Source organism: Strigops habroptila, chromosome 9, assembly GCF_004027225.2.
Source record: "Strigops habroptila isolate Jane chromosome 9, bStrHab1.2.pri, whole genome shotgun sequence".
In the NCBI taxonomy this organism is placed as follows: Eukaryota; Metazoa; Chordata; class Aves; order Psittaciformes; family Psittacidae; genus Strigops; species Strigops habroptila.
Window position 1 is genome coordinate 154,473 of NC_044285.2, and position 24,014 is coordinate 178,486.

At 43.9% G+C, this 24,014-nt stretch overlaps 1 protein-coding gene and 1 long non-coding RNA gene across 4 annotated transcripts in view; both read left to right on the plus strand.

Moving 5' to 3' along the window:
* The window catches only part of MAP1A (microtubule associated protein 1A), a 53,331-nt gene that overhangs the window by 6,864 nt on the left and 22,453 nt on the right, over positions 1–24,014 (plus strand). The window contains exon 1 of one of the 3 annotated variants that reach the window (XM_030497800.1): positions 12,330–12,463. The exons of the other annotated variants lie outside the window; for them this stretch is intronic. The gene's annotated coding sequence lies outside the window, so the exon portion shown is untranslated. Of the gene's footprint in view, positions 1–12,329; positions 12,464–24,014 lie in introns of those variants that run through there. 3 annotated transcript variants of the gene reach the window in all.
* On the plus strand, positions 6,744–23,277 carry LOC115612932. The gene is made up of 3 exons (XR_003993206.1): positions 6,744–6,754; positions 15,145–15,157; positions 21,930–23,277. It is a non-coding gene; the product is annotated as an uncharacterized LOC115612932 (long non-coding RNA).

Here is a 24,014-nt window from a genome sequence, read left to right on the forward strand (position 1 = left end):
GGCTTGTGTTCTCTTATATGGTGAGGGTAGCCCCATGTGCACTTTCGCACAGTTGTCAGTTGCCACTGTCTGCCATAATAGTTCAAAATCATGTACAGTGTCTCTTTGTGCTGGACGTTAATAGTTCCTTACAGCCAAGAGAGACTGTCTCTCTCCAATACAAATTGACATGGTGCCAGGTGAAATGCTCAAAATAATTGCTTCTCAGCACAAGGGCAGTATGCTTTCTGATACCTGCTGGTTTTGGTGTTCAGAGAAAACAGCTTCTCTTTCTGAAAACTTTTCTACACAAATATTACCAGCTGTTTTCAGTCTGATTAGGGGATTTTAGATAGCTCAACAGCCATCCCAGTGATCTTTCCTCTCAAATCATACTTTGTGTTAGTCTTCGGAAAACCTGTTATAACTAACTGGTGACATAATTGAAAATCAAGCAATGAAGAACAACATTCAGGTTGAATTTGATGGAACAAATGCTTGAAATAATGAAACATTGATGAGACACTTTTCTTGCCTCTGTAGAAGGATTATCGGAAATATTAAATGCTTTCAAGTATTACCTTGCATATTTCTTTGCCAACTTAATGTTTTATGCTGAAAGCCAACATAGTTTGTGTAGCAGTCTAGTAACCAAGCTGCCTTACAGGCAGATGACCTTTGGGCTCTTGAAGTCTTTCATATTTGACCTAATACACATCCTTACCACATGCCTTTGGTTTACATTTAATGCCAGTTGAGGGTACAGATACATCTGCCACAGCCCACTGAGGATGTAGCAAAGTTGCGTTATAGTTCCTGAAGGCAGCTGTCTTTTCGGATGAGTACTCCTAGAATGCTATGAACTGAAACGAGGAGAGGAATACTTTTTCCTGCCTCTAGAACTTACGGGCAGCTACAAAGAGTATGGGGGCTTTCTCTTCACAAGGGGTAATGAGTGCAAATTGAATCACGAGAGGTTTCAACTCAAGGTAAAAGAAACTTTTTTACTGTGAGAACAGTCAGTCACAGGAACAACCTCCCCAGGGAGTTTGTAGAGTCCCCATCACTGGAGGTTTTCAAGATGTGATTGAACAGGGTGCTAGATAAATACCATCTATGTTCCTTTTACTATGAAAAGTTGGACTAGATGATCTTTTGAGGTCCCTTCCAACCTGGGCTGTTCTGTGCTTTGATGAATTTGACTTGGCAAAAGTCTTGTTAAAGAACAAGGATATTTACTAGTGACACAAATCAGGTTGTGTTAAGTTGACAAACGTGATAAGCAAAAGCAAATGCACAAGTCCACTATGCACATTTTAGTCTCAAAGCTGCATTCAATCCTCCTTTTACAGTAACAAATACCTCATAGTTAATGTTTTTACTTGTACAAGTGACTCATCATCTTCATGGAACCTGGCATGGCTATGAGTGACAGTTTGTGCCATATACTTTTTTCCACTACACTGCTTAGTTAGTTTTCAGTGATCAATCTCAAGTGTGTAACCATAAAAAAAGCTGCCTTGTTTATTCAAATTACAGCTCCCAGATAGTACAGATACAAGTTTGTGTATTCAAACAAAAGCTGTTCCAGATGAGGCAAAAGACCAATTGCATGTGAAAATTATATTACAGTAAGAGTGCTACCCACAGCTGTGGCATCTTGCTAGAGAGATTTCCATAACCTAGATCATCCAGTGGTGGATTTTGTTCAGCTCTTGGCTGTTAGTAAAAGGACTGCTGTGTCTCAAATTTGCTTGTTTAAGTCATAAAAAAAGTCAATGGCTAACTTTTTTTTTTTTTTTTTCCCCCCACAGATGCAATAATGATTCTTTGGGCTTTCAGATATGATTTCCAGGACTTGAGCAATTAACTTTCTTTCATTGTTTGTCTGCCAGCATACTTCTGACCAGAAAAATATAAAAGCAGGCCCTTGTCAGCTTCTGTGCTGCTTCTTTACGTGCTTGAGGGCTGTATCTGCTTTCATAGTAACCACATTGAGCATGACCTCAAAGATCTTTTGAACTGCAGCCTTCCAAAATAGTTTCCCATGCTGTAAGTGTAGCCCATGTTTCTTGTTGCTACGTGTGGCTGCAGCAATCCCAAGCATTGGTCTTCTCAGCTGACTTCTGTGCCAAACCGCTTGAGATTTTTATCCCAGATAACTGGTGAAGAATATCCCCATGGGACTTGAAAGTACCACCAGAGTTTACCAGTTAGACATACATTAACCAGGTACTTGTGCATTCTGTAAGAATGCTGTATGTTAGGGTAGGTAGTTGTACTGGTTCAAGCAAAAGGTAAACCCAGCCCAGTGACAAAAAATGGGTGAGTGGGCAAGAGCATTAGATGAGTGCATGAAATAATTCCTCCTTGTACCATTCTAGCTTGTATCCCTTTCCAGGTCCTGGAGAGGTATGTTTTCTCTGTGTTTAGTAACACTTGGCACTCTTCAACTTCCACAGTTGTTCAGTCTTTCCCTACTAGAAGTAAAAGTCTGGCAAGGAGTGGAACAGTTCAGTGGCATGTTATAGGAAAAAACCTGCAACCTCTTTTATTTCCTTGGATTCTCATTCCTGTCTGGTCTCATTCTGATGTACCTTTCTACATTACACAATTCCAATCTAGTTGTGTTAAAGGTTTGGCATAGTTACTTTTTTTTTCTTCAGATTGAAGAGGCCTGGCTTACCCAATGGTTCCTTATAGGGAAACTCTTCCATACCTTCTATCTTTCTTGTTTTATTAATGTTTTACAGATCTACCTCTTTGAGATGCTGTTATCAAAAGTGTGTAGTGTTCAGAGTGGGGGAGAGCTCTATATTTACACAGTATCGCAAACTTGTTACTGCTTTTCCTGATTTCTGCCACATCTGTTTGCTTTTGGACTGCTCTTGAGCAGTGAGCTGACTCCTGAATAGAATTAAGACTATCGTAATCTCAAGATTTCTCCCCAGTGGTAATAGCTCTAGTTAGCACTAGTGTCATCTCACGTGAGACTTATACTGAGATAAATAAAATGTCAAACAAAACTTGGCATGTTGAAGTCTCCCTTAGGAGTTCATCCTTAGCCATGCTAATAACTTGGTATTACCCATAAGCTTTGCCACCAGTCTGCTTTCCTCCTTTTCAGGTTGTTTATGAATATGGTGAACAGCACAAGCCCTAGCGTAGGCTTATATGACATGCCTTATGAAATAGTAATTGCACTAAATCAATACAGCTTTTGAGATTTTGACAAGCTTATTTGGTTTTTATTGAGAAGTAAGGTCATTTTGTGTAATGCTACGTTGATTGGCGTTCATTTTGTATTCTATTTGAACCTTTACTGCTGATGAGTTTTCCAGCCTTCTAGGACTTAAATGCCTGAGCACTGGAGCTCAGATTGCAGGCTGAGAGCTTCTTAGTCAATCTCTTAGATCTTGTACAGAAATTTTCTGTTTGTACAGACTTAGCCTGACTGCTGCAATCTCCTACCACCATTACTGTTAAAATAGAAAGAATTTCATTGTCTCTAAAATATATTCTTAATTTCTTCCAAATACAGAACAGAAATAGTTACAGAATATTTCTGGCTGTATTTGACCTCCAGAGCTAAGCTTTAAAACAAGAGATAGGACAAAAGCAAAACCTTATAAGATCATATATAAAACTTTAATTCAAAAGCTGTTTTTACCATCTTTAACAGATGTTTTTAATTCAAAGACAGCTCTTGGAAACTGCACATCTTCAGAGTTCTCTTCGATAATATTGGGCTGCATTTTAGGCATTTAAAACCAGTATACTAAACCTTCTTTGGTAACTAGACCTTGCTAAGATAAACAAGATAAGTAAAGGAGAAGGAGGATTAAGCAGGAAAAGAATCTTCAACATGTGACAGTTTCAATAGCTGTATATAATTTTCTGACAGATTTATTGGTCTGTTTCCCTCTACTGTGCTAGGAATGCAGTTTTCCAACTCTCTTCCTTTGCTTTTAAAGAATCCCTGTATTGGTGTGGGCTTGAGGAGGGAGTCTCTGAGCAGCTGCTCTCAATTCCTGTTTACTTGAGTGTTGCACGTAAACAGTTGGAGGTAGGGGGCTTTGGGTGTTGCAGTGCTGGCCACTTTCTGCGGCTGAGAACCCTGGGATGAGCCGTTCCCGTATATGAGCTCATGGGTACATGTAGGAAGGTTTGGCCACAGCTGCTGCAGGACTGCCTGTAGTGGGTTCCTGAAGTGTGAAGCCTGTTCACTCACAGCCAGCAAATGTGAGTGAAGCTGTGCTATCTCACTGCTGTGGTGTAGAGCAGAGCACCTGATGGCAATAATGTGAAATGGGCTGTTGTGCCCTCAGCTGCCCGTGCTGGTGCACAAGGTGCACGTGCACCTCTGGAGTGGTGGCTGGACTCCAGCCTGAGGAAGGTAAGATTGCTTCTGCTGCAGATCCAGAAGCGTGAAAAACTGGAAGGAGTTTGTTAATCCTATTTTGCCATGAGATTAATGGTTGTCATGTGCTATTGTAATTTTAATGCCATAATTCCTACCTCTTTAGAAAACAGATGTCCTTCAGTCTGACTGGCTCTGTTCAGGATTTTGTCTGGTTTGTCTTGTCCTAGTAACCATGGCATTGCTAGAACATACGCCTCTTCCTCTGTAAGGACTTAAAATTGCAGACTGAAGGCACTGTTTTCCTTTCCTGATCTGGTGTAGCTTCTTTCTGGGGGAATCTGAGATGACATGCTTTCTATTTGATACTGAGAGATTATAATAGTCTTTGTGCTAGAAAACCAAGAATTCTGAAGTGGAGTTAACAAGGATCATAAGGACTTGTGTCTAGATGCGTCTTCCTTTTGAAATACCAACTTGCTTTTGCTCTATTCTGTGTAATGGAATGCCATGTTACTTGATTTGGAAACTTTAGGGGATTGTGTGCAAAAGCAATCAGCTTTTCCTGATTTCTTGGTAGGGCGAATGTGCTGCTGCAGAGGATCCACACCAGATCCCTGTCCCATCTGTAATTTTTTTACTTTGTGCTTTATCCTACTGGCCTATATGAAGCAGTAATGGAACAAATGAGTCAATTCCTGAGTATGAGCTTTGGAAAACTAAGAGCACTACAAAGAAAATAAATTAACTACCTGAAGGCAGTTTCCTATTTTTATTTTAAACCAAATTAATGTTTTAACTATCACTTGTGGGGATTGGTTTGGGGTTGTTTTTTGGGGGGAGGGTATGTTTTTTGTGTTATATAGACATTTTAAGGTGAGGTGTTTTTTCTTTGACTGCATCAAGTTGCAGCAGCCTGCTATAAATCACCGGTCATTGTTCAGTGGTTAGTTACCAAGGGTTAAAACTGTACCTCACTTCTAGCTTGAATTTGTTTATTGTGCTTTCTAGCTACCATATTGCATTCTGCCCGTACCTACTAGGTCTGAGTTCTCTTCTGGAAGAAATCCTATTACCTGCAGCTGTCTTCTCACCTCATAAAGCATTCTGTTGTGTTAGGAGGTGAATTTTGGGTGGTTTGACCTCAAAAAATGCTTGTAGCTGTGTTGGGATCTTTGCAGTTTTAGAATCTTGGAATCTGCCTTTCAAAATTTAAAACCCTAGACAAGATCAAAAAAAACCCCAACAACCCAATAACAAAATGGAGTGGTCTTTGTAATGACCACATTACTGATCACTGAGTTACTCTAATAGGCTGCAGTACACCCACAGCTAGCTCTGGACACTGAGCTGAGCTCATGGTGCTGTTCCTCAGCTGTGAAGTTACTGCTTCACAGTTTACTGCTAAAATGTAACCAACATTGCACAAGCCTGGTGTAAATTTCCTGGTCTTGTCTGTTTAGTCCAATAGATAAATCAGATCAATGCTTTGTTACTAATCGTGAGTTTCAGTTAACAACTAGTGTATTTTCTTGCAAGTAATCTGTTCCTTGCTAACAACAGTTATATGAGATTCTCCTAGAAATATCTTGAACAAATATTGTTTCATCAGCTGTCCATCTTTTAAAACTCATTTGGACCATTCCGATATAAGCTAACAGTGTTCTAGACTGTGGATCTGTTTTCTTTCTGCCTGGCAATACAAATTGCCTGACACAGACCTGTCCTTGGCTGCCTGAATAGGCTTCCCCACAGAACCAGGAGTCATAGTCCAGATCTTGATTCTGGCTTCAGGATGGTCTATGACTTGAGTTCAGGGATAGGATGACTCCTAAAACTGCAGGGTATAGTTTATAATAAACAACTTCGTGTAGCAGTGCTGTGCTGCATGCATGCAATCGGCACATACAGATGTGGTTTCTTGCAGGCTAAGTTCCTATGTGGTCCAGTGGTCACCACAAGCTCATTTCTTGTTTTGTATGGAAGTGTTATTCTTTGACCTGCTGCCTCTAAATGGGGTACTACAGGCATGTGTGTTCATTAAAGAAACATGTTCATCACAACCAAAGATTCCTACTGTCTTGGGGGGAAATGGTAGAGAATGAGCTATCTGCTATAGGCGTGGGGGGGGGGAAAGGAGGGGGGCTCATTTGCTGCAGAGAGGCAGTAAGACACTGCTGCAATGGGACACCTATCCAATCCAGGTAAGTGTTGTGCTCCACACCTCTCCTTTCTTTAGTCATCACTTAGGACTGGGTGTGTATGGGAAGCCTGCTAGCAAAGCTGCCATTGCAGAGCTTGTGGGAGAATTCCTGATACAGGTATAATTTAGAATAAAGCTTCACAAGCCAGATGGTGTTGATATAATTATTTAATTAGAAATAAACTGCTATAGTTATCTTCAACTCAAAATTAGTCTTTATACAAAACACAGGCAAAACTAATGCTTAATGAGGTTTTTCCTTTGTTTTTTGCATTTATCTCCACAGATAACTAACCTTCAAATTTTGTGAGTTCCTTAGATCAAAGCTCCTAGCATTAAAATAGCCACAGTCATGAATTCACTGGTAGCTTTTCTAAAGTTAGAACTTGTTCTACTAAGTAATTAACTCTTGCTTCTAAAACAAGGCATTGTGGTTAAATGTTGCGGGCAGTTCATGGAATTAAAATTCTTGAAGTGTATATGGAGGCAAAGAGTAAAGAGTAAGTGGGTTTGTCCTGGAACAGTCTTTTGGACTCTTCAAGGAAAGTGGAGGTAGTGCATTGTACTGAGCCTGTTCTGCTCTACTGTCTTTCATATATAAAGGTTTGTGGTGTCAGGATCTGTTTGAATGGGCCTTGAGAGTAGATTAACCCTTTAATTTGATGGAAAAGGAAAACAATGATTGGGGAATGGTTGGGCCTTTTTTCAGGACACAGTAAAAGTCTGTTTTGTTTTGTTTTCTGTAGTACTTTGTGTGGTAGACGTGAATAATTCAATGATTTTCAGTCCTTTGTTATATGGATTTGGTGAAATGCATTTTGAATCCATTTAAAGCAGTAGGGTTTTTCCCCAGTGATATTGGTCTTTATCTGTAGAACTTTCCAGGACAGACAAGCTGGATGAGACTTAAATTTCTCATGGTTAAAGAGGAAAAGACAAGGGGGGGAAAAAAAAAATCCCTAAACAACTCAATAGGACAAGGCCACATTTTTCTGTCAGATGACCCATTCTCAGTAGTTTTACTCATACTTTTGTGAAGTGAGGCCTGTTCTGGGTTTTGTCTGCCTTTTCTTTTGACAGTAGCTATCATGGAAGTTGGTTATGGCTATTCACAATGTTACTTTGCCTTAGGGTAGGTGAGTTGTCTGGGTTTGACCTAATCCTTCCTCTTTGCCTCTGAAACTTTATTGAGTACTAATGATTCTGCAGGAAAATCTGCAAAAGATAGTTTGACTCCTGTAAAGAAAACTCTCCTGGGATCACTGTTCCAAAGATGGCATTTGTGTGCGTTTTTATTCCTATTTCATGGAGATGAATAATTCAAAGTGGTTATTGATTTTCAATTTTTTTATTTTTTTTTTTTTTCCTTCCCCTCTCCTCCATTTGTTTTTCATCTCTGGTTTCATCAGAGCTACATCCTTGCAAGAAAGCATGTGCTGCAGTGCTGGTATCCTACAAGAGGGCATAAACCCAGGAGAGAATAGTGCCTAAAATGGATGTCCTATTTGATCAATGTCTGAAGAACATTTGACTATTTTCCATCTTTTGTGTTTCTTGACTAGTTGGTCTTGTAAGCAGGAAATGGCTGGTAACTGTAGTATTCAAAACATACAAACAATTTAGTAGCACTAGTTTGGAGGGACTAACATTTTCTCTTTAAATTTAAAATATGCCTGGAAGAACAGTTCCTGTTCTGTAATCACAGCATATGGTTATTCCTTGTGGTATCTTTGCATGTAGCAGCAACTAGCTCCTGTGGCTGTTAGTTTCTCTGAGTTTTTTTTTTTTGCTTGTCTTCAGACTTCGATTCATTGTAAGAGAAGCCTCCATACAATGCCAGTTAAATCTGCGTGAACCTGACAAGTTATGGGTTCTGCAGCTTCAAGAAATGTGGCAGAGCTGTTCTGCATTCCTTACAGAAAAATTCCTGCAGTTCTACATCTTTATTTCTAATTCTGAATATCAAACTGAGGAGAAAAATGAAGCAAGATTTGACCAAGTCACAGAAACATGGCACTGTAGTCAAGAGTATTGTCAATGTGGTTTGTCTTGGAAATTTTACCTGTGCCAAAGCCAATTCTAAATCCTCCTCTACCCTCTCCTCAGCCTTCCTTTTGGTTTGTCTGCCAGGCTTAGCTCCCCGCCTTCCATTTGCATCATCTTCACAGTTGCCACTGTGCTTGTTACCTGTCTCATAGGATCCTGCTATGATTTTTGTCAGAACTGTCCTCTCTGTAAAGCAGCGTGGCATCTGGTGAATCTGTGCCTCTGGACTGACACTCTCTTCAGAAGGATGTTAGCAGCCTTTTTGCCTCTGTTCAGGTGCTGGAGACAGAGTTAAAACAGCAAGTTCCAGGCATCAGACCCTTCTTGGGGCAGCTGTTGCCTTTTACAAGAGAGTCTTGGCTGGTTCAGGGAGAATGTGGTCTAAGGCAGTTTAACATGTCTGGAATTAGAAAATGCCCTTCGCAAGAAGAGGAATGTTGCACTGTATTTTGGCTCTTGGAGCTTCACTCACATTGCCTTGGTTGCACTTCTTTCTTACTTTCAGTGCTAGATCTGGTTTGTGCCTTCTCCTTCATTATGTGTGTCTGTTGGGACATGTGGAAAGCTTTGCTGTGTCTCTGGCTGGAGCAGTCCTGAGGGTGCTCATTGGGAACTAACGCTGGTAAAGGCAGCTGAGCAAGTGCAGCTGAGTGAACACTGTAGAAGGCACAGGTTTTTCTTCAGGGAGACGTATGCTGCTTATTTGAAACACTTTTGGAGAAGTCTTTCATTGAACTCAGTTGTGTTAGGAAAACATGAGGATTGATTCCAGTGTCGGTAAGAAATCACTAGCATTAGATCCTAGTCCCTCCTTCCTCTCTGCTGCGTTAAGCCACCCCTTTGGGTGCTAAGGAGTCATGCTGCACTCATGCAGGGGACATGCTGCTGTTCTTGCTGTGCTCCAGTATTTGCCTCAATCCCTCTTTTCATGTTCCTTTTGGTCTTTTAGTACTGCTCATGTTTGCTCCAGTTTTGCAGCCTTGATTTATAAACCTCTTTGTCCTTTCCACCGAGAGTTCTAGACAGGCTGTCTTTTTCCCTAAAGCTTTTGAGTTGCTGAGTTAAATTAGGATCACAATTTTTAAAACTTTATTTTCTGGGACAAGATACCAGTGTTGCCACAGAAAATTCGCATGGTTCATGAATTTGCTTAAAGTAGGAATTGGAAAAGAGGCTGGTAAGAGGTGCTGACAGCCTCTCTGGACCTTCATTAACACAAAAATAAAACCTTACTTGAAGATGATAAAGAACTAAAGGGAATGGATGACTTGGGCTATCTACCTATAAACCTGTCGAATATCACAGTAAGGTGAGAAGCTAATTCTTAATAGCTCAGATAATCACTCCTTAGGCCCTGAGGTATGAGAAAGATGAAAAGATTATCCTCAATTTAAGGAGGAGAAGGCTAAACATGTAATTGTGTTGGACCTGCAAAGCAGCTGAAAGAATAAAATACTTAAGGCATCAGAGGTTCCTTGAAATAGAAATATACAAACAACTAACAAGGTGTCGCTTCATTTCAGAAATGGTTATTTAAAAAATAAGGAAACTTGGAAAAAGTGGGAAACAAACCTTTAGTCAGAATTTAAGCAACCATACAGAATAAAAAGGTAAAATATCTGTAAACAAGAAAGGATCTAGGAAGTAGGGAAGACTTGTTAAATAGTTGAACAGAAAGATGCAGAAGTATTCAGCAAAACCAAGTATCCTTCAAAAACTTCCTAGTAAAGCTAGAGAGTAAAAACTGCTGTATCTAGATAGAAGCGAGGATAGCCAAGAGGATTTTATAAGTGATTTGCCAAAGACCTGAATAAATAATCAGTTCTTTTGATTTACTGAAAGCAGATAGCCTGTGAAAGTCAGTAACTAGACAGTCAAAGAAATCTTCCAAGAGGATGGATGCAAAGAAATCTTTGCACTTCTCTGCAGTCTTCTCTGCACAGCATGCCATGGTGACAGCCTGCTACCTCTTCTCTTGTAGTTACTGCGAGGGTTTTATGTGATGAGCTCTCACAAGCCTGGGGTGTGGACTGGCAGAGGTTAGAGTTCTGTGCATTGAAAACTCTGTGCTTTTCCTGCAGAGGTTTGGAGAAATATCTGTTCTTTCTAATAAAAGCCTATAACGATACCAAGACTGTAGCTGGGTCAGGCCATGGTTGCTCTGTCCTAGAAGAAGCTAGTATACTGTTCTTGGGAATCTGATCTTGTTAAAGCCTTTGTTCTGTAGTTGTGAAGAAAATGTAGTGTATTTGAGCAGAAGACAGTGAGCAACTCGGAGCTATCGTTCAGAGAAGCACAACCTCTCTAGACTCCAGATGTATTGCAAGCCCTATTCAGTATTCTGCTTTAGCTTTAGTTCTTGGAGGTCTTGTATTTCATAAAGACCCACAGGCTTTACTTATCTGAAAATGGTTTAAGTGTCATGGTAGAGGAAAGCATGGAGATGTGATCCTGGCTGCACCCTCAAGTTTGAAAATAGCAAGTGACTTCTTAAAATGTTTTTCTGTGTTATTTCTGCAGGCCTGGGGGAATAGCCAGTCTGTGGCTTCTTAATATTTATGGTCCAGAACATCCCAGTCAGTGTGATGCTGACTCAGGTGTGCAGTGATAAAGTAAGTATTCACACTGTTAATAGTGTAATTCCATACCCTGTACCCAGGGAACAGAATTCCTCAGCCAAAAGGCAAGATCTGTGTTTCAAACCATAGTGATCCAGTGACTGTTGACTCTTTGACTAATTAGAGAAGTTTATTATGTTAGCAGAAGTGGGGAAAAACTCCACCTCTCTAATTCAGTAGTGGAACTAAATCTTTCCTTGCATCAGAGGATAATAGTTTCTTTAAATATCAATGTTTGAGTGGTTCTTGGAATTGAACATCAATGAGCCTTTACCTCAATACTGGGAAGAGCACTTTTTCTCTTGGGTGTGGGTTTTCTGTTTTTTGCAGTGGGGGGTGGTTCGTTTGTGGAGGGCAGAATGCGACTGATGTTGGGTTTGTTTTGTTTTCGTGTTTTTTTTCATTTAAATTCTAAACCTCTGTATCTCCTGTTCCATGGTACTGGTGCCTGGTCTGTGCTGTCCTGTAACTGTCAGGTGAATCACCCAATTTCCTGAAGGACTGGAGAAATGGAAATGTTTTTGATCATACCTCTGTAGGTCTTCCTGACTTTAGAAAGTAGCACTTGGGAACTAGAAGCTCAGTGCCCTCCCTTTAGGAACTGGGAGAGACTTGAAGGTCAGTAAGTGCTTCCCTCATCAGTGCTCCTTTTCTTCTGCTTTTGACAATTGGTTTTTAGGCTTTCTGCGAAATGGTGGGGTTTTGGGGTGGTGGTTTTCTTTGGGTTTTTTTTTCCTTTAAAAAGCTAAAAAGTTACCTGCAACTGATGGCATGAAGGCAGGAGGGCTGCCTCAGAGAGCTGCTCTGCAGGAGGCTTTTTAGGCCAATTATTTAACTGGTGCATGGCAAAGGCAACAACTGTTTTAAGGAGTTCTTCAGCTCTGAGTCTTGCCGGTAAAGCAGTACCTATATGCCAAAAAGCTGTGCTTTGTGAAACCACCCTGCCACTTGCAAAGTACCAAGAGCCACGTTCCTGGCTGCTGGGGCCTGGACACGCTTCCAGGGGCAGAAAGTGAGAGGTAAAATAGGGGCGGTGGATGCACCAGCCTTCAGCCTGCAACCTTCAGGCGCTGCCGGTGCCCGCGGCGCGGGGAGGGTTAACTCTGCCTCCGGCCCCGGACGGGCGCGGGGGGGGCAGCGGCGGCTCCTCCCCCGCTGCCGCCGCACTCGCCGCAGCCCGGGCTGTGCCGGTGCCTTCGCGGCGCTCCCGGCGCCTTCCAACGGCTGCTTCTGCGCGGGCCGCCGCCCGCCGCGATGGTACGTGCGCGCTGTGGGGATGGGTGCTCTGAGGGTGCCGGTAGCGGACAGAGGTGCCGAGCCGCTGGTTCAGCGCGGGGGGCGGGTGCGGGACTGAGCCCCAGCGCTGGCTTTGTCCTTGCCGGGATGCTCTTGGTGGCTTTGGAGAAAGCCGCTCCTTATTGTACGGGAGTGACTGTGAATTCCGGTACCCGGCGAGTGGACGCGGCCCTGCCAGGGCTCTCCTCAGGAGCTGGGGCTATTCTGCCCTCTTCACCTTTCTTGCAGGTGAAGAAATCCGTGCGGAGCATTCTATGGCAGATGCGGTTTTCTTTCCTTGGAATTTGATCCTGTGGGGTGGGGGGTCATTGGTGATTAAGGGGAAAGGACCAGTGACGAGGGAAAGGTGGCTGCAGATGGAGCTTTTTTTTTTATTATTTTTTTTATCCCCCCCCCCCCCCCCATGATCTGAGGACCTCGCCCCCTCTCAGCTGCTTGTGTCCCAAGTGTAGGAACAGAATCCGAGTTCCCTAGCTGCTCAGCTGTTTACTGCACTTGTGGTGTTAGCTCAAACAGGGGAAGGATGTATGAAGATGAGTCTAGAGAGGAATCTGGAGAAAATATTCTGTCTGCCAGGGACTTACAGAGTCCTGCAGCATTATGACTTATCCCAGTATGGCCTTTCCTGGAGGTGGTGGCGTAAGGCATCTCACAGATGCTCCCTTTGGGCAAGGCTTGGTGAAAGCAGCATTAATGTCTGTATCACTGCTCAGCTCTGCACTGATGCTGGAATGAAGCTAATGCCAGGCAGAAGGGGGGAGGGTTGTTAAGGATGACTGCCATTCTGCTGATTAGATAGGAGAGGGCTCCTTTCCGATTTCTTTTTCCTTTGGTGCTGCACACCCACACTTGAGTAGTCTTGAACCAGCTGAAGTTCCATTACAGGAAGATAGAAAGCATCCAAATGTGTCCAGTTAATGGGGGAGGAAAAAGAGAAGGTTCTTGTAAAGTGTGAGTGATGCAGCCTTTCTAGAGAAGCAGAGGAGAGGAGATGTGGCCAGGCTTGGAGCTGATTTTCATCCTAGTAGGATATAGGGAGGGATTTTGTGCTTTAGAAATGAGAATAGCAAAGCGCTTTGTTTTTCCTAGCAGTGGTCCTTTGTCCCTGCTGTATTTCTCATGCAGCACAGAGGTACAAGGGGCCAGCTTTTCCCTTGATTAGCTCTCCTGCATCACAGTGGTACAGTGTGGCGATGACACCTTTGCAGTCCACAGACACATGGGGTTCTATTTTCATAGGGTATCTTTGACATCCTTTAGTGTTGCCACCACCAAGCATGTTGTTGAGAGTGTTAAATCATCTGTTAAATCACTAATACTAAAATGTATTGAAATGTTTCAAAATAGGGCCTTCTACCTCCAGGGTCCAAAGCTAGAGGAGCTGGAGCAGGGCTTGGCATGTTGCACAGACCAGGGTATGTGACCATGAATATCTGCTGGTTTGGGTAAGAGGGAGAAGGAGGAGAGGCAAACCTTGTTGCCCAGGGAGGGAGCAATGAAAAGAAGTCAATAGTGATGCCAACAAACCCTCTCTTAATAGGGAAAAGAGGGGGCTGAGAGTGGTCAGACTGGGGCTGTCAGTGATGTGGGGAGGGGAGGAGGAGGGAGCTGGGAGGGAGGAGCATGGTCGCGCACACACACACACTGCGGCAAATTCTGCAGCTGGTGCCTGCTGGCTTATGACTGCAGAGGAAACAAGCTCTGCCTCAAACTCTGATCTCAGACAAGGCTGTTTCTATTCCAAGTAGCTCTGGTTCCACTGTGAAAAGCCCTGCAGGCTGGGCACTGTTCCAGTGTGATGGGGATTCCTCTTTCTTCTGATGGGGCAGGGGGCTTTTTGCTGTATAAGGTCAGTACCCTCCCTCCCTCCTTGGTGGCTCCATACTGGTTGGCTGCATCCAGACTGCATGTCTGTCTTTACACTTTCTCCAGCAAGTAGCTATCACATACAGACCAGGCTGTCAGATCCCCCACCCTGCTCACATTCTGCAGGCAGAGGTGTGTAGCTTTGCAGTAGTTTCTTTCATGATGAAACAATCCATATCCTATCACGGGTTTTTGCCACTCTTCCTCATGTCTGTGTTGCTGGCATACCTGAGTCACATCCTTAGCAGATGTGGTGATAGATGGATGATGGACCTGAGCACGGGAGTATAGTGAGCAGTAGGCAGCACAGGCTCTCTTTGGTGAAAGCAAAGAAGCCATGTGCACATGAATAGGAGGTGCAGTGTGTCTCATTCGAAGGAGCATGCCCAGACACCGGAGTAAGGGTGGAAGAGGAGTTCCCCAGCATGAGCTTCTATGTGACATGGTCTTGTGTTCCTTGTACATGTTCATACTCAGTCCTTCCTAGGTAACTCCTGGGATGACTGCATCTCACAAACCAAGAAGAAACTGAGAGCCACATAAGGATCCAGCAATATTTCTTTGTGATAGGTATGTGAGTATAGAGGTCCTCACGGGTGCTACTTCTGGCCCCTTGGCTAGCACAGCCAGTCTGCTGTGTGCATTATCGCGAGCTGTCCACTACTAATTGATGCGTAGAAGAGAGGGACCTCCAGGCCTTTGAAAGAGAAGCTATGGGAGACCAAAGAAGGCTGGATTGTCTGGTTAGTACACAGGAACCTGACAGTAGTAGGTAGCTCAAGATGAAGAGTGTATCTGCTAGCCTGTGAAGTCTTCATTAGGCAGAAGTGCCTGCGTAAGAAAGGGAGGTGGCAGAGCATATCCATCAGCCCAGTAACTGTGTATGAGGAAAGAGATAAGTTATGTATAAAGAAACAATGCAAAGTGCAAAATCCTACACCTGGCTTGGGGTGATCCCAGGCACAGCTACAGGTTGCGCAGAGAAGAGATTCAGAGCAGCCTGAGGAGAAGGACTTGGGGGTGTTGGTCGATGAGAAACTGAACATGAGCTGTTTCAGTGCACGCTTCAGCCCAGAAAGCCAACTGTATCCTGGGCTGCATCAACAGGAGCGTGAGCACCAGGTCAAAGGAGGTGATCCTGCCCCTCTACTCTGATCTCATCTTGGAGCACCGTGTGCAGTTGTGGTGTCCTCAATGTAAGAAGGACACGGAGCTGTTTGAGCAAGTCCAGAGGAGCCCATGAGGATGATCAGTGGCTGGAGCACCTTCTGTATGAAAACAGGCTGAGAAGGTTGGGGCTGTTCAGCCTGGAGAAGAGAAGCTGCGTGGAGACCTCACAGCAGCCTTCCGATATCTGAAGGGGGCTACAGGGATGCTGGAGAGGGACTCTTCATCAGGGACTGTAGTGATAGGACAAGGGGTGATGGGTTTAAACTTAAACAGGGGAAGTTCAGGTTGGATATAAGGAAGAAGTTCTTTACTGTGAGAGTGGTGAGGCCCTGCCACAGGTTGCCCAGAGAAGTGGTAAGGGCTCCATCCCTGGCAGTGTTCAAGGGCAGGTTGTACAGAGCCTTGGGCAGCATGGTCAAGGGTGAAGTGTCCCTGCCCATGGCAGGGGGTTGGAACTAGATAATTGTAAGGTCCTTTCCAACCCAAACCATTCTGTGATAATTCCATAACTTGCTGTGCCTAAACTTTGTGCCTTGTTTTCACTTTTGCCTCATACTAGAGAAATGGAGATAAATTTCTACATGTGCTGACTGGTGACTATAGATCAGTTCTTCTCCTCTTGCACCTTCCTCTCCAGGGTCTCAAAATTTACTACTAATGGAACAGCAAGTTGTGTATCCAGCTCTTCAGGAAACTTCATGTCTGTCTGAGGTTTTATTCAGAGATGAACCTGAGCATTGGTGTCCTTGGCCAGCAGGTTCTTGGTTCCCCTGAGACAGGCCTTTAAGTCTTGCTGAACTGATCCCTCAACTGTATAGAATGGCACTGGGTTGTTCTTTTCTTTTATTTTTTTAATGTTGAATGCCATTTCAACTCACTTCTGTCTTTCTGAAAAGTATCATCCCAGTTCCTGGGGTGTCTGGAAAAAAATGAGTGAGCCCTTCCTTTGCTTTTGGAAGTGAAGGCTTGGGTATTTCCTCTAGGAGAACAAAGGTTGAGAATTTCACATGGAAGGAGGCATAGAGGTCACAGGGGGTAGGATTTAATATGCACATCTATTATCAGTATTTCCTACAGCATAACTTGTGTGTCTCTCTACACATATTATTGTCTTTCGTGAGCCTTCCTGTGAAGCACCAAAGTCTCTGGCAATTTATTAGAACCTGCCTCAGGGCCCTGGCTTCACAGTTCATCCAGGTGTGTCGGTTCCTGTGTCTCTGGCATTCTGCAGAACAAGAAATCTTTTGTAAGTTTGTACTAGCTTCTGAGATCCTGGAGAAGAAGGTGCGATGGGGAGAACTCATCTACAGTCACCAGTCAGGCATGTGGAAATCTTATCTCCTCGTCTGTAGTGTGAAGCAAAGGTGAGAACAAATCGGAGCTTAGGCACAGCAAGACAGTTTCAGACCCCTCATATGGGAAAGGCTGAGCCCCTTCTGACTCTCCTGGGAGCCAGTGAGACACCTCAGGCAGCAGTGGCTTAATAAACAGTTGTTATTGAATACATGCATAAAATACCTGACCTGAAACTCTTGTAGTTTTAACTCTTGTAGTTTTAAGGTTGGAAAGGAGGGTCCATTCCTGCCTCTGGGGTACTGGCTATAGTAAGAGAATAAAAATACCAGCTGGCAGGACATGAGCAGTACAAGCTGCAGCTTTAGCTCTCACCTGGAGACAAGTCCAGAAGCTGCACAGTACCACTACATGGGTGGGCTGACATTTGCTACTTCTGCTTTGCATGTATTTTCGTAGTCTTGAGAAAAGTCCTTTTGGCGGTTTCCAGTGAGAAGATAAAGGCTGTAAAAGCTCAGCACTGTTTTTCACAGCGTTCTATAGCTACAAATATATTGTGCTAAAACACGTGGCAGCATAACTGGCAAGTCTGGGTCATTTGTTTCCTCTATTGATTTTCAAGATAAGAGACCAAGTTAATTGCTTTTCCACTTGCTGTAGCTAACCTTTATTTCATTGGGATCCAAGCATCTCGCCTGTGCCACTCTCTGTTAAGCTCCAGTGCCAAATTCTTCAATAATTAAGGAGAAAACTGAAAGGAAAAGGCCATTAGTATCTCTTTTCTGAATGTTGCCTGAGGAATATCAGTCAACAGGCACTCAAGCTGCTGATAGCTATCTTGGAGAAGTGGGCAAGAAGCCAGTGACTTACCTTCTGAGTGACTAGATTTATGTTGCAAAAAGCTTCCTAAAATGGTTTAAGAGGGGTAAGTTGCAGTACTTGGACAGAAATGCGAACACTGCCTAGGCCATGTAAGACGTAAGTGGCTTCAAATAAATATGACTCCTTGCCATGTAGGAAAGCACTGGAGAGGGTGGCTCTCTCTGGCTTTGCTGTGTGTGGCATCTCTTTGAAAAGCCAGCTTGTAGGCTGCGAGGTGTGAGCACAATGGGTGTTTTGGCCGCTTCCTGGTTGCTAGAATTGCATGAGAGTTTGAGAGTTTTAATTGCTGTGGGGTTCGTTCTTGCTGTTGGTCTATATTTGAAGGCAAAGACAATTGTTAGGGGAGAGGGAGGCATGGGAGTGTGGAAGAGTCCTGTGCCTGCATGGCTGTGAGGGAGCTGAACAAGTGAGAGGCCCTGAGACAAAAGTGTTAGTGGTGGTGGAGGCCTCTTCTCGTCCTTTTTATTTTCCCAAGTCAATAAGTTCAGTCCCTGATTCCCCTGTGTAATCTGCAAGCTGCAAGAAACCCGGCTAGTCTGAGTAGCGTTAAGAAGCAGGGGCTCCTGTTACAAAGTGAGGCTTTGGTGAGCTCACTGCAAGGCACACTGGTGGGGGGCAGTGGACGAGTTGACTTATCACCAGTACTGAAAGGAGGTGATGTCCCTGCTCTGCTAGAAACCTCCTTGGCTTCTCCCAGATGCTTCTCTTCAGTGCTGAACAGACAGGGCTTGCATTTGCTAGCAGAAGGGACAGCAGGCCTTGAAGAACTTAAAAATACTTTTCTGTCTCCCATTCATTGTCACTGTACCCCATGCTGTAAATCAAATCCCAGGAATCCAGGCCATGCAGAGAATCTATCAAGTGGCAACTGGATCCAGGAGTGCAAAGTCAAAACACAGCGAAGGAAGATGTTGGCAGAGGTCAGCTGCTTTTTCTTAAGGGCTGGCAGAATAGAGTCATCCTGTGCTTTACCACCCCCAGGCACAGAGAGTCCATAGCTGGTTAATATCTGTATCTTAAATGGAGATGACATTTGGCACATCATCTTCAAAACAAGCAGGTGAGAGGGAAGAAAAGCTACATAGAACGAGATTGTTATCAGTATGGACTAGGAAAGAGATTTGAGGAGTCTAAAGAGATGATAAAAATGAGAAGCAGGAGCCTCTTGCCAGAAATTTGGCATCTCAATAGGTGAACATGAGGAAGATGCCAAATCATTTCTTTATTTGTGGCAGACATCCCTCTCTTGACACGGCTGAGTTCTGTCTGCCTCAGTCAGCATCATTATACATTTCCTCTTGATCAGTTGTCCAAAACAGCCCCCTAGAATAAAAAAAACATCAGAACTAGGGCAGATGATGAGCGGTACCTCCAAGTCAGAGTCAGCATTACGCAGAGACTTCAGAACTGGGAGAAATGCACAGTTTCCTTAAATCTGTGCTATGTCCTGGTTGTAAGAACATGTACCCTGTGATGCATGTTCTTATTAAAATTAAGAAATTTGAAGCTGTCCAGCTCTGGAACAGGGCATCTGCCTCAATGCCAACAGGAACAGTTTTGTGGGAGCCTCTGTTCAGGAATGGGCAGCAAATCACAGCTGAAGTCCCACTGACAAGGAAAACGTGAAACATTAATTTGGTTTCCAAAGGGACCATCTAGAAGTCTGCCAGGGGCTGGTGGAATGATAAGATAAGAGGCTATCTTAGGGTGTGTTTAGGTTTCCTTTTGTAGGTTTAGCTGGAGACATTTAAGAAGTTACAGCTTCAGATCTTCACAGCTGGAGATAACGCTTCTGTGCAGGGCTGTGTTCTTGATCCATGTGAGTGCCATACGCTGTTTCATAGCAAAAGGGTACAAGGCCAGCTTGAGCCAGCAAAGCTGCTGAAGGGAACAGAATCTCTCGTGACTGATTCTACACCTGCCAAACTGGACAGAAGTGCTCATCTCACCTGTTAATGTAGCTCAGTGGTGGTGTAACTTCCAGTTGAGCGGCATTTAATGAACAGTTAGGAACGGTAACTTCTGGAAATAGATACAGCTGTTTCCAGAGTGAACATCTGTGTCTTCAATTAGTGGTTCTCAAATGGCTGAGCTATCAAATTGCTCTTTAGCATAAAAGTGAGACAGTGTGTGCAATTAGAAAGCAATGAGATGGTTGCTATGGTTGGCACAGTATAGAAATAGAAGTTGCCTGGGAGAGGAGCTGTAGATGGCATGAAAATATAACAGGAAGGAGGGAAGATAGGAAGACACAGACAAATGGTTAGGAGGAGTATCTCCTGGGCTGTGGCAAATGCTCACAGCCTCCTATATCTTAAAGAATGTTTTACCTCCTTCTCTTGCCCTGCTGCTTGTTCACCTTTGTAGTACATCTCCAGGAGGTCGTCTGTCATTTTGCAGAGCCCATTCTTACCTTGGAGCATTATTAGTTCTCCTGACATGCAGTAACAGTATAGTAAGGTATGAAATATCTCCAGCTAGAACCACAAAAGAAATCCTGAACATGCTTTCAGACACCTCAACCCTCTCTGTCCTGACAGACCCAGCAATGGTTCTGGAAACCAGACCTTGTTCTTCACCATTCTGTGCCCTTCCTGCTTTCCACAGTAGCTCTCCACACCACATGCTACTGGTTTTGACAGTAATTAATAATCTGTTGTGCTTTCCTGTATTCTTTAAAATCTGTTGCTGTCTCGTCCTCCCAGAGAGAGTCTTTTGACCATAGTGAGTGGTTACTGCTGTGTTTTTCCTTTCTCTCAGCTGCCTAGTGGTGTTCTCAATTTCACTCTGATTCTGCTCCTGTTGAGAAACTTCTTTCCTTCTTAGAGTTGTCTTGCTGACACTGTCTTTTTCCTGTGCCTATTACACCAAGTTGTCCACTTGCAGAGTTCTGCAGCTTTTAAGGCTTTTTTCTTTGCCTCCGAGCTGTTCTAAAGTTAGTGCCTATTTTGTCCCAGATCATCTACTCTCCTCTTTCGCAATCTTAGCACTTCACAGCTCCTTTTACACTGAGGGAGTTGGGTTGTACCAGTGTTTCCTGAAAGCACATCTGTGACCAGTTGTCCTGTTTGTCCTCCTAAAGAGAACTGGGGAGATGCTCTGGTTGGAAACTCTCCAACTAGAGCCTTTGAAGGAGTATAGAATGTCACTGGCTGTGCTCTGGCCCACCTAATGCTCTCCACGTGCTGCATTCTCTTCCACTTGCTCCTCCGTATGCTGCATTGCCAAGCCTCCTGTCAGGGTTGGGGCGATGCCTGTCACCCTTTTCTCCATGTCCAGAGCCACACATCAGGAAACCCTTGAATTCTAAGGAGGGTTTAGTGCATGTGGTGGTGTATTCCCAAGAGGGTGTTCTTCTACCCTCTACCCAGCTTTAGCCTAACCGGAATATAGGTAATAGTGGTAAGTATACCATGTGTAACCAAAATTCCCATCATTCTGTGTCTGGCATGTTAACTAAAGCTAAAACCAGTATCTGGAGATTGGCCCTTGTTAACAGGCTGAAGTCAATGTGAGTGTGCTTTCAGGTCTGCAGTCCCTAGGGGATGCTTTGCTTTGTGGAGATGCTTTAATTATTTTCTCTCTCTCTGCACACTGCTTTGTGGTTTTGTATCCTTTGTAACTGTTCAGTTCCTTCAGATAATGTGTGTCTCCCATTGCACGTTCACAGGACTTTATTTCAGTGGTGCTATGCCCTTTGCTAGTATACAGTGATTTTATCTTTCTTTAGCTAAGAGAAAATCACTAAGGAGATAGATCTTTAGATTTAGTAATTAGTAAATATACTTATTTATTTCTGCAGAGTGTTTGAAGACCTAAAAATACGACGTATATGAGATAAATCTTTACTGTAGACTTTTCAGACCGTAAGAGGCAGAACACTTGCTTGTGGACTACAAAGCACTTTCTGAAGCCAATTCCTCGTCATTCTCAGCTGTTGAATCACACTAGAAAGCTATAACGATAGCACTTTCCTAACAACGTTTTAATTACAATTAGTTGCTCTAGCTGTTACATGTTGTGAATACAAGTTGGGGGATGAGGCTGCAGGACAGCGCTTTCGGCTGTAATCACCCCTTGAGCTGGCTGTGCTGTGCCCTTTGCTCATTTCGGGAAAAGAAACAAAGAATTGCATGTGCTCAGAATTCCTAGGATTGCTGCATCACTTCAGGCACCCGAGTCCAGGCACCAGTTTGCACTGCCGCTTCTGACCCAGCACTCAAATAACTTTCCTGAGCAGTTTACAAGCTCCAGCATCATCCTCACCTGGTGATTCTCCACTTATCTTGCCTGAAAGTCACATCTCATCTGGCACAACACTACCATTAACAGGTAAACAACAATAGGGTGGGAAATGTCCTGTCATTCTGGAAAGCACATCCAAGTGTTTCCACTGGGCTATTAGAGATCATGTTTGAATTGCTGAGCTGGAACCAACACACAGATTTAGGACTGTGCCAAAGCAAAGATGCCTCCCTAACCACAGGGTGCTACCAGTCCAAGGGCGTTCTGTGTGTCCCGCTTGGGAGAGCCGTGCTTTGCATAAATAACTCATTATTTCATAGAGTTGTTGGGGGAGGGAGCAAAGACACTCACTGTACAGCCTGGTGTTTGGGACACAGATGTGTGAAGATCCCATTCTCATCTCTGTGCTAGTCGGTGTTTCAACTGTACACAAAAGAGACAAGCTTCAGCTGGAGGAGTTGAGAGCAATCCTGCCCTGTCTCTGGCAGGGAGGGAGTCAGCGGTTACCCATCTCTCAAGACAATGTGACAATGAACAGGCCACTGTGCCATCTTCTTTCAGGTTCTCTGTCTTCCTCTGAGAAGGCTGTGACTGGATATAGGCTGCTAGCTTTCCACATGGACTGCAAGCAAGGAGCTGCAGGACACGATATCTTGTCTTATGAGTGCAGAAGTGGTGCTGTAGTATTTGGGACCCAGGTTTTGCTTCTTGGCAGTTGGTTTTGTCCCACTGGTGGCTGGTCACCCTGCAGTGCCGAGTGTCCTGCGGAGCAGCTCCCAGATGAGCTCTTCCAGTTTATTTAATACTCCTTTGAGACAGACCAGGGTTGGGATGTAAACAGCATGTTGATTGTAGGCATGAACAATAACAAATTGGTGTTTTGAGCAGTCAAGATGCATGAAAAAAATAATCCCGAAAGCTCAGAGAGCAAAGTGGTCATGGCAAGAAAGAACAAAGAGATTTAAACTGAGCAAGTGCAATGACCTTTTATCTTCTCATCAAAACATGTACTGAACCCAATGCAGCCATTGTTATCTGGAACTAAAAAAAAAACCCCAACCTGGGAGCCTGGAATTCTGTGTATGTACATCAAGTATCCTGAAAAGAATTTTCTCAAAGGGAAAAGAAAGAGAAGTAAAAATATCACTGCAAGTTTAAGAAAAAGATCTTGAATTGCTTTTATCAATAACTTCAGCTGTTACTTCACTCTAACAAAGATGTTCTGTTGCAATGTAAAAACTTTAATAATTTGCTTTGAAATAAAACCCGTTTTTCAAGGACAGTTCATTAGTAAACCAAATTACTGTTGCAGCTAGGATAAGCACTACATCAGCCTTGGAATCTAATTTACAGCCTGTGGAAACTAGTTGGGACCATGGGTCATCCTCTCTCTGGAGTCAGAGGAACTGGCCAAGCTGCCTCTTGTGTGTCTGGGATGACCTGGTTTGAATGTGGGCTGTAACTTGGAGTGTGATGGTGACTGTCTCCTCGTGGCGGAGCTCCCAGAAGCGGGGATAGGCTGCTGCCCTTGGCCAGGGCAGAGACTGCTGGCATGTTCTAGACTTCATGGATCCTCTAAAGGTCAAGCCAGAGTGAGACCTGGCCACTTGCTTTGTGCTGTTTGTGGCAGTGGCTGCTACTGCTGCTTGCACAGGGCCAGGCCCTGCTCAGGTGCTCAGCCCTCTGCCAAGAGAAGGGAATGAGAGTTTTCTTTAGAACTGAATTTGGCCAGAGTCCTTCCTTTCTAGAACCCACCACAAATGCATCTGTGCTATGTAGCATGTTCCAGTTCATGCTGCCGGTGCTGTGGTTGTCCATAGGTTGCCCACGCTTCTGCCCACAGCTATGAAATTGCATAAGGATGTCTCAAGGGATGATGTCCCTCTGACCTGTTGTAACGGTCAGGGCTGTTACTCCTGCAGTACAGCAGGGATGTCCAGGTACAGAGAAGCTAAGAGCTGTTTCTGAGATGCACGAGTCTGTGGGTGAGGAGGAGCCAAGTGGTGAATTCACAGTTGTTGGCTGTGTACTGGCTGCCAGAGCAATGTTTGTGTTG